General features: G+C 49.2%; 3 non-coding genes across 3 annotated transcripts in view; all 3 read left to right on the top strand.

Moving 5' to 3' along the window:
- Positions 1–4316: 4316 nt before the first annotated feature.
- On the top strand, positions 4317–6611 carry LOC124318913. The gene has a single exon (XR_006912603.1). It is a non-coding gene; the product is annotated as a small subunit ribosomal RNA (ribosomal RNA).
- A 930-nt stretch (positions 6612–7541) lies between these two features.
- Positions 7542–7694, top strand: LOC124318919. Its single transcript, XR_006912610.1, has one exon. It is a non-coding gene; the product is annotated as a 5.8S ribosomal RNA (ribosomal RNA).
- A 641-nt stretch (positions 7695–8335) lies between these two features.
- LOC124318918 overlaps positions 8336–10000 on the top strand; it is a 4577-nt gene continuing 2912 nt past the window's right edge. The window contains exon 1 of the ribosomal RNA XR_006912609.1: positions 8336–10000. This exon is cut by the window's right edge and continues 2912 nt beyond it. This is a non-coding gene — a ribosomal RNA (large subunit ribosomal RNA).

Below are 10000 nucleotides of genomic sequence, written 5' to 3'. Positions count from 1 at the left end.
TGAAGCTATAGGCGGCACTGGGACGAGCAAAGGCGGCTGAAAAAGAGAGAAAGAGCGAAAGAAAAAAAGTTGGAAAAAATTTCTAAGTCCTAAAATTTCCAAGACCGGTTTTTGGTGGAGACCGGTCGGTAGTTGAGCGGGCGGCCCGGCCTGAGCTCAGGTGAATGTCCGGCAAAATTTCGGAAATCAACTTTTTCGTACAGTTACTGCCCGGAACATCCACTACTTTCCTATATAGGGAAGAGGTTGTCGAAAATGAAAATTGAAAAAATTTTCTAAGTCCGAAAAATTGAAAAATTTTTCTAAGTCCCGACGATGGATAGTGAAGCTATAGGCGGCACTGGGACGAGCAAAGGCGGCTGAAAAAGAGAGAAAGAGCGAAAGAAAAAAAGTTGGAAAAAATTTCTAAGTCCTAAAATTTCCAAGACCGGTTTTTGGTGGAGACCGGTCGGTAGTTGAGCGGGCGGCCCGGCCTGAGCTCAGGTGAATGTCCGGCAAAATTTCGGAAATCAACTTTTTCGTACAGTTACTGCCCGGAACATCCACTACTTTCCTATATAGGGAAGAGGTTGTCGAAAATGAAAATTGAAAAAATTTTCTAAGTCCGAAAAATTGAAAAATTTTTCTAAGTCCCGACGACGGATAGTGAAGCTATAGGCGGCACTGGGACGAGCAAAGACGGCTAAAAATGGCGAGAAAGAGCGAAAGAAAAAAGTTGGAAAAAATTTCTAAGTCCTAAAATTTCCAAGACCGGTTTTTGGTGGTGACCGGTCGGCGGGTGTGATGGTAAGCCCCGCCTGAGCTCTGGTGAAAGCCCGGCAAAATTTCGGAAATCAACTTTTTCGTACAGTTACTGCCCGGAACATCCACTACTTTCCTATATAGGGAAGAGGTTGTCGAGAAAGAAAAAAGTTGAAAAATTTTCTAAGTCCGAAAATTTCCAAGACCGGTTTTTGGTGGTGACCGGGCGGCAGTTGAGCGGGCGGCCCGGCCTGAGCTCAGGTGAAAGTCCGGCAAAAATTCGGAAATCGACTTTTTCGTACAGTTACTGCCCGGAACATCCACTACTTTCCTATATAGGGAAGAGGTTGTCGAAAAAAAGAAAGTTGAAAAATTTTCTAAGTCCGAAAAATTGAAAAATTTTTCTAAGTCCCGACGACGTGGTAGTGACGTGGTTGGCGGGACTTGGACGTATAAAGGCCGATGAAAAAAAATGGAAATGGAAATGAAAATTTCTCGATTTCCGACGACGGTGTTTGGCAACGACTCTCTCGCCCGGCCACTGGTCGGCGCGAGAGAGGAGTGAGCGAGACCCGTCGATTCGAAAAGAGAAGCCGTCACACCGTCGAGGCGTGGCGGCTCTCAAGTGGGTTGGTCGGGCGTGTCGTGATGACTCGCGACCGTAAAAAATTCCCACTCAAATTCTCCCATTTCCGACGACGGTGTTTGGCAACGACTCTCTCGCCCGGCCTCTGGTCGGCGCGAGAGAGGAGTGAGCGAGACCCGTCGATTCGAAAAAAAGCCGTCACACCGTCGAGGCGTGGCGGCTCTCAAATGGGTTGGTCGGGCGTGTCGTGATGACTTGCGACCGTAAAAAATTCCCACTCGTCGAAAATTTTCTAAGTCCCAACTTTGAAAACGACGGTTCCTGAAAGTCGGCTGGCGGTTGGATGGGGCAATGTCCCCGTCCAATCGCTAAAAATGAGCCGGAAAACGGAGACATTATGCGGCGGAACATTAGTGGTTTTCCTTAGTATAGAAGAGGTCTCGATTCCTAAACTCGGAAAAATTTTCAGAGTCCCAAAAATTTTCGAAGTGTCGAATAGTTTGGTTTCTCGAATTGAAAATTTTTTTCAAATTTGCGACATTACGACAAGCAGCGATTGTAAAGCCCGGTCCAAATTTTTCAAACGAGTCTTACTTCTTGTTAGTCCGCCTGGCCGATACCAAAGAATGGCCGACCGTCGACTATCGGGCGAATAGACGGGTGAAAGAAATAAAGTCGAAGCCGGTGGTTGGATAGATATCGAAGGGAAGGCGAAAGAGGCGAAAAGGAAAGCGCGAAATTTCTTTAGTAGCTTCGACGCAAAAACTTTGGTATCGACGGGGAGCTTTGGGAAATGAAACGAAGACGCAGAATGGGAAGTTGTCCGGTTCGGCGTTAGTTGTAGTTTCATTTCCACCGTAGCTGAGCTCCTTTCCGCCCGCCACTTCACATGATTTTAGTTTCGATTCCGTTCGATCGCGCTTGCACTGTCTTTGTTTTTTTTTCACTGCTTGGATCGCGGCTTTGCTCTAACCAGTTTAGCCCCATGCGATCAAAAAGTCTTAAAAAAAAAAAAACCGTTGAACGGAGACGAACTCGATGAGCTGTCGGTGTGTGAAATATCATTCCTTCGGTAAAACCGTTTTCGAAATTTCCGATGGTCGGTATATGTAAAAATATATCCGAACCGCGATGTGGACGGGAATTCAAACGCCCGCTTCACCGATTGGTGCGACAGCTGAGAAGCTCGTCACTCGATCCAACGACTCTTGGTCGAAAAGTTCAGAAGAGGTGCGCGCGTCAAACATTTTTTTGGTTTCGGACGTTTCGTTTCTTCGGCACGTGTGGTTTGTCTGTGGCCGTCTGTGAGAGAAATCGGACGCTTGTTCTTTGTTATTTTACCGTAACAAGACAAGACGGGAAAGATTCTTTCTTCCAAACTTACGGCATCATAACCATCAGCGTTTACCGTCAGCGACGATACGGAAGAGAAAAGAAAATGGTGCGCGTCTTTTCACTTTTTGACACCGTATCAAAAAAAAATTACCGTTCAGGCGGAAATGTGTGTGTGTGTGTGTGAGCCGAGAGATAAAAAATAAAAAAGCCACCAAACAGAACGCTTTCAAATTATTTCGTGCGGCGTGCGCATATTTCACATTTTGCCGTTTGACGGAAGCTCGTTGTGTGGAACACAGAAGTGGAGATGGACGGAGTTGAAGGGGGGCGAAGACGGCCCGGTCGGACAAAGTCAAGAGATTGAAATATACGAGAGAATTGGGTGGAAGTGATGGCAAATCTATAAAATTCAAAAATCGGATGAGATGCGAGGACCGCAAAATGTGGCGTCGACTCTGACTCTCTTTTACTACGAACTTCCCTTCGACGGAAGATATCGAGAGCTGAGCTGAGCGCCCGCTGAGTATGGCCGGCGTAATTACAAACGAGTTACGGTTGGAGCTATATCGATTGTACGTATCCCGAACGTTCATCGAACAAGCCAGATCAACTCGGCGCCCGGTAAGATGTACGCTCAGTTATGGCCATGACACACGAAGGGAGAATTCAAACGGCTGTGAGTGTACGGCCCGCCCGGAGTTGTGTGTAGGCAGTGACCTCTCAAGAAAAAACGTAAAAAATTTTTTTTTGACAGTCACCGGTCTGCGACAAGTAATCAGTACGAAACTTGGGTGCAATGCAAAAAACATTTTGAGAATCCTTGCTTGACAACAACGAATCTAACACGATAAAAAAAACGATCCCCATCGGTGTACCGCTTGCTTTTCTCGCGCTTCGGCGCAGAATCGCTTATTCAGCTGCCCTTGGAATATGTTCGTTTCGTGCATACTTGATCTCGGTCATTCTTCGGTGAACTCTTAAAGAATTGCGCACTTTTATAGGGGTAGTCTGGTTGCTTGTCTCGACTTGAAATGATTTGTTTTTTTCCGCCCATGACTTTCTATACGATGCCTCTATGCTGGCCTCTGACCGCGGTTGTTCCGAGTTTTCTCTTTCTCTTCGAAAGTCTTTGCGGAAAATTCTGCCTCGTGTGACCGTTGAGCGGTGAGGTGTGTGTGTGTGTGTGTGTCGTGCGGGGTGATGCGAGAGTGTGCCTCGGCGGTGGAAAAATAAAAATAAAACTCTGAGCCCACAAAAATTTAAAAGATGTATGCTTGTCAGCTTAGTAAAGCAGGCTTGACTTATGAGCATACAGCACGCCACATATGACCGTCGAAAACCGTAATACGGGAAAAAAAGTTGATGAATATATCAAGACCGGTCGAATGAATCCGATTCACTTTGGGCTCATAGACCGTTGAATGGTCTTTGACTTTGGAAATTGAAATGAAAAAAATCCAACAAACGGATCGGATCGGTGTTTCTCTTCACTGGGACTCGCTGTGACACGCCAGGCGTTGCGATCAAAAATTTTAGTTTCCGAAGAAAAAGAAAAAAAACGAAAAACGTGTTGATTTGGTGTGTGTTTGGTGATGCGTGGGCGAAATAAAAACCCGCAACTCGCCGGATGCATATCAAACAAACATACACGAAATACCTGGTTGATCCTGCCAGTAGCATATGCTTGTCTCAAAGATTAAGCCATGCATGTCTAAGTACAAGCCGCTAGACGGCGAAACCGCGAATGGCTCAATAAATCAGTTATGGTTCCTTAGATCCACTCCATCCTACTTGGATAACTGTGGTAATTCTAGAGCTAATACATGCACTCGAGCCTCGACTGCGGGCTTTCGGGCTCGCAGAAGAGGTGCTTTTATTAGATCAAAACCAGTCGGGGCCGGGCTTTCGGGCTCGCGCACCGTACCAATTTTGGTGACTCTGGATAACTTCACGCCGATCGCACGGCCTTCGCGCCGGCGACGTATCTTTCAAATGTCTGCCTTATCAACTGTCGATGGTAGGTTACGCGCCTACCATGGTTGCAACGGGTAACGGGGAATCGGGGTTCGATTCCGGAGAGGGAGCCTGAGAAACGGCTACCACATCCAAGGAAGGCAGCAGGCGCGCAAATTACCCACTCCCGGCACGGGGAGGTAGTGACGAAAAATAACGATACGGGACTCTTCCGAGGCCCCGTGATTGGAATGAGTACACTTTAAATCCTTTAACGAGGAACCATTGGAGGGCAAGTCTGGTGCCAGCAGCCGCGGTAACTCCAGCTCCAATAGCGTATATTAAAGTTGTTGCGGTTAAAAAGCTCGTAGTCGGATGTCTGTCTTCGGCCGGGCGGCGCCGCTCTGAATCAAGGGTGTTGCGTTTCACGCTCTGGGAGCCCGGGTGTCAAAGCCCGACTCTCTTCACGGTCGGACAACATCGCCGGAGTGGTGGTCGGTGCGTCGTTGTTGTATCTGCGGCCAGAGTTGGAAAGTTCTTTCGGGTTCTTTTTTAAATTTTGGTCGTAGTTGACTCGATTCGCTCCACCCAGTCAATCGTTCGGGGTGCCCTTCACCGGGTGTCTCGGGCGGCCGGCAACGTTTACTTTGAACAAATTAGAGTGCTCAAAGCAGGTGTATCCCAACGCCTGAATATCGCAGCATGGAATGATGGAATAGGACCTCGGTCCGATTTTGCTGGTCTTTTACTTTTGGACCCGAGGTAATGGTCAATAGAGACGGACGGGGGCATTCGTACTGCGGCGACAGAGGTGAAATTCTTGGACCGCCGCAAGACGAACAACAGCGAAGGCATTTGCCAAGAATGTTTTCCTTGATCAAGAACGAAAGTTAGAGGTTCGAAGGCGATCAGATACCGCCCTAGTTCTAACCATAAACGATGCCAACCAGCAATCCGTCGGAGTTACTCCAATGACTCGACGGGCAGCTTCCGGGAAACCAAAGTCTTTGGGTTCCGGGGGAAGTATGGTTGCAAAGCTGAAACTTAAAGGAATTGACGGAAGGGCACCACCAGGAGTGGAGCCTGCGGCTTAATTTGACTCAACACGGGAAACCTCACCAGGCCCGGACACTGGAAGGATTGACAGATTGAGAGCTCTTTCTTGATTCGGTGGGTGGTGGTGCATGGCCGTTCTTAGTTGGTGGAGCGATTTGTCTGGTTAATTCCGATAACGAACGAGACTCTAGCCTGCTAAATAGGTGACGGGTTTTATCAATTGAAACCGAAGGGAGTACGGAGGCGTCGGGATCAGGTGGCGGCGATTCGGGTCTCGGTGGGACTGGTTCCTTTAGTGAGGCAATCTCTCGGCTTGGTTTCGTTGTGCTCTGTTCGTCGGGTGTACGGCCTTCACGGGTTGGTTGCCTGGCGGATGAGGTATGGCGGGGCTTTGTCGGGAATGTCTCGCGGGGGCTGGCTCTATTGTTATTCGGTCGTCGTCATCCCCGGCGATACCTTCTGCTCTCGCGTCCGTCACGCAGTCTTCTTAGAGGGACAAGCGGCGTCCAGCCGCGTGACAGTGAGCAATAACAGGTCTGTGATGCCCTTAGATGTCCTGGGCCGCACGCGCGCTACACTGAAGGAATCAGCGTGTTTCACTCTCCCTGTCCGAAAGGACCGGGTAACCGCTGAACCTCCTTCGTGGTTGGGATTGGGGACTGCAATGATCCCCATGAACCAGGAATCCCTAGTAGGCGCGGGTCACTAGCCCGCGTCGATTACGTCCCTGCCCTTTGTACACACCGCCCGTCGCTACTACCGATTGAATGATTTAGTGAGGCCTTCGGACGGGCTTGTCGGGGTGCCGTCGAGTGGGGAGCAATCTCTGCCCGTGCGGTGCCTACCAACGGCGAGACTGAAAGATGGTCGAACTTGATCCTTTAGAGGAAGTAAAAGTCGTAACAAGGTTTCCGTAGGTGAACCTGCGGAAGGATCATAAACGAACAAGACAAATGTTTTGCGCATATGGCTTTGGTTGAGCACGAAACAACTAAAAGTTGCAAAACAAAAAAACCCCATCAAAAGTCTTTCGGCGTAAGACATCGTATGAACTATGTGTGGGTTGACGGAAGAAAATCATTTATTTTGAACGGGTATCAGGCGCTCTGATGCGCGGTGGTTTAAAGCGGATTCGCCTTTTCAAATTGATTTTTCTTTCCTCTCGGCTCAAAAAAAAACACAAAGTCTTTCGATTTGGTCTATGGCCGTGAGCAAATTCTTCCTGCTTCGATGGTGAATGTCTCTATAGATTCATTCGACCTTTAGCGGCGCTCACAGTGTTGACGTTAGTAGAGTGAAGAATACGATAGCCCGCCTGGGCCGCGAGTACCGAAGGAACAATAAAGGAGATTTTATAAAGTCTTAGTCCCTAAATCAAACACTTTGAAAAATAAAAACTCGGTGGATGGAGAGTCGGAAAAAAAAAAAACATCAAGATTTTGAACGGGTATCAGGCGCTCTGATGCGCGGTGGTTTAAAGCGGATACGCCCAATCGAAATTGTTTTTTTTTGTTTCTCTCTTCGTCTTCGGGATTTTTTGATTCTCGGTGGGGGACGAAAGTGTGAGACTTTACTCTGGACGTTCTTTTCGGGCGTAGATACTCGTGGTTGCGTGCGTGTGCGTCGTATAGACTAACACTCCAAAGCCCGACACTATGCCGTTGAAAACCGAATGTTTTTTAAGCTTGCCCTTCGCCCTCTCGATGAAGTAGGAAGAATTCAAAATCACAATAACACACTAAACCCAAATTCTAGTACGAGTGTTTATCGGAACATTTTCTTTCTGGCTTTCTTTCTCCGCCCTCGCATTCATTTGCTTGGGCGGGTTGGAGAAAAAGAGAGAAGAAAACGAATATGTCGTTTTATATACGACCCTGAACGGTGGATCACTAGGCTCGTGGATCGATGAAGAGCGCAGCAAAGTGCGCTAATCCATGCGAACTGCAGAACACATGGAGCATCGAAATCTTGAACGTAAATGGCGGCCCAGCTTCTCGCTCGGGCCACATCTGACTGAGGGTCGGTCGAATGATGAACGAACAGAGATTTTTTCAGTCTTGGTTTTGCATGTTGGGTCGCGGCGAGATTTATTTTTCACCCGGCCTGACCGCATAAAAGCTCCCGAATCTCTAACGTCTGGGTGCCGCGCGACTTAAGTGTCCGCGATGCCTCAAATACAAAAAAGGGGGAAAAATAAAAGAAGGTTCGCCCTGTTTTGTTTTTTTCCTCTCTATTCAAAAGAAACCTTTTTCGATGGCAAAACAGATGGGAAATTTTTGAGCCAACTCAAAAAAAAATTTTAGAAATAAACACATCTTCTCGAACAAGGTGTCGGCTGCGTGTGCGCGATATACCGCTTCAACGCGAGTTTAGTTGTGTGTGTGCGCCGGGCGTGTCGAAGTGTCGACCACCGCGAATTATCACTCACTCTAACCGCTCGTTATGCAAGCTTGGTTCGCGCACGACGCGTTGTTTCAATACAAAAAGCCGCAGGACGCCCTGTCACTTTTCGTAAATTAATTTTTGCGAATAACGAGAGACTCGCTTTATTTCGAAAAAAAAAAATTTGAACCGGCAATTATTCAATCTTTCCCGGCTTTAAAACGCCAAAGTCTGCCGAGCTAGATAAAGTGTTGTCTCCTTTTGAAAACAAACAATTCATTCTGACCTCAGTTTAGATGAGACTACCCGCTGAACTTAAGCATATCAGTAAGCGGAGGAAAAGAAACTAACAAGGATTCCCTTAGTAGCGGCGAGCGAACAGGGATGAGCCCAGCACCGAACCTCGCGCCCGGTTGAGCGGGTGCCGAGGAATGTGGTGTTCGGGAGGATCGTGCGCGTCTGTCCGGTATCTATCGTCCAAGTCTCCATGAACGGGGCGAGCAACCCACAGAGGGTGTCAGGCCCGTAGATAAGACGAGCCGAGACCGTGCATCGGATCCCTTCCCAAGAGTCGGGTTGCTTGAGCGTGCAGCCCTAAGCGGGAGGTAAACTCCTTCTAAGGCTAAATATCGCCACGAGACCGATAGCGAACAAGTACCGCGAGGGAAAGTTGAAAAGAACTTTGAAGAGAGAGTTCAAGAGTGCGTGAAACCGTTCAGGGGGTTAAACGGGTGGGCCCTCGAAGGTCGAACAAGTCCCCGCTCCCGGCACTTGGTTGTATGCCCTTAACGCTGCATGGAGACTGCCTGAATTGGCGGCTCTCTTGCATAAGTCGTTCTGCGATCGCAATAGCCACGCCAAGGTCCGCAAGTGGGGGGCCTAGTAGGACTCCGCGACCGACTGGGTGTCTGTTACACGGGGCGTCCGTTAGCGAGTTTCGTGGTTACCTTCGCGGGTGCCGCGATGACGAGCGCGGCGTTTCCCAACAGTACTGCCCGGTCGTGACCTGTCTCCTCCCGGGAGGTGTCGTAGCTTTTTTTTGTAAAAGAGAAAAAGTTGCGGTGCTCAACCTGTGGAGGCCCAGAGCGGAGAGTAGAAGTCGGGTCCCACCCGACCCGTCTTGAAACACGGACCAAGGAGTCTAACATGTGCGCAAGTCGTCGAGAAATTATCAAACTAAACTCGCGAGGCGCAATGAAAGTGAAGCGGCCCCGATGAGGGTGCATCCGCGAGGGGTGATCCCGTCTCGAACAGAGCGGGCGCAACCCCAGGGCGTCCGAATGCTCGCGAGATCTTTCCCCCTTAAAAGGGTTTGGTCGAGTCGGCCGGACGAACCCAGAGCGCACACGTTGGGACCCGAAAGATGGTGACCTATGCCTGGCCAGGACGAAGCCAGGGGAAACCCTGGTGGAGGTCCGCAGCGATTCTGACGTGCAAATCGATCGTCGGAGTTGGGTATAGGGGCGAAAGACTAATCGAACCATCTAGTAGCTGGTTCCCCCCGAAGTTTCCCTCAGGATAGCTGGTGCTCGCAAAGAGAACAAACGGAGTTTCATCCGGTAAAGCGAATGATTAGAGGCCTTGGGGTCGAAACGACCTCAACCTATTCTCAAACTTTCAATGGGTGAGAAGCCCGGCCTTTTTCCTTGATTGAGGCCGCGGCAATTGATTTGAATCTGAGCGCCCAGTGGGCCATTTTTGGTAAGCAGAACTGGCGCTGTGGGATGAACCAAACGCCCGGTTAAGGCGCCTAAACGACGCACATTTCGGATCCCACGAAAAGGAGTTGGTTGCTAAAGACAGCAGGACGGTGGCCATGGAGGTCGGAATCCGCTCAGGAGTGTGTAACAACTCACCTGCCGAAGCAACTAGCCCTTAAAATGGGAGGCGCTATAGCGTCGTGCCTATACCGGGCCGTCGGTCGGCAGAGCGAATAACGTCCGTGTC

This window comes from Daphnia pulicaria, unplaced genomic scaffold (assembly GCF_021234035.1).
Source record: "Daphnia pulicaria isolate SC F1-1A unplaced genomic scaffold, SC_F0-13Bv2 h1tg000077l, whole genome shotgun sequence".
In the NCBI taxonomy this organism is placed as follows: domain Eukaryota; kingdom Metazoa; phylum Arthropoda; class Branchiopoda; order Diplostraca; family Daphniidae; genus Daphnia; species Daphnia pulicaria.
This window is presented reverse-complemented; position numbering and strand designations above follow the sequence as displayed.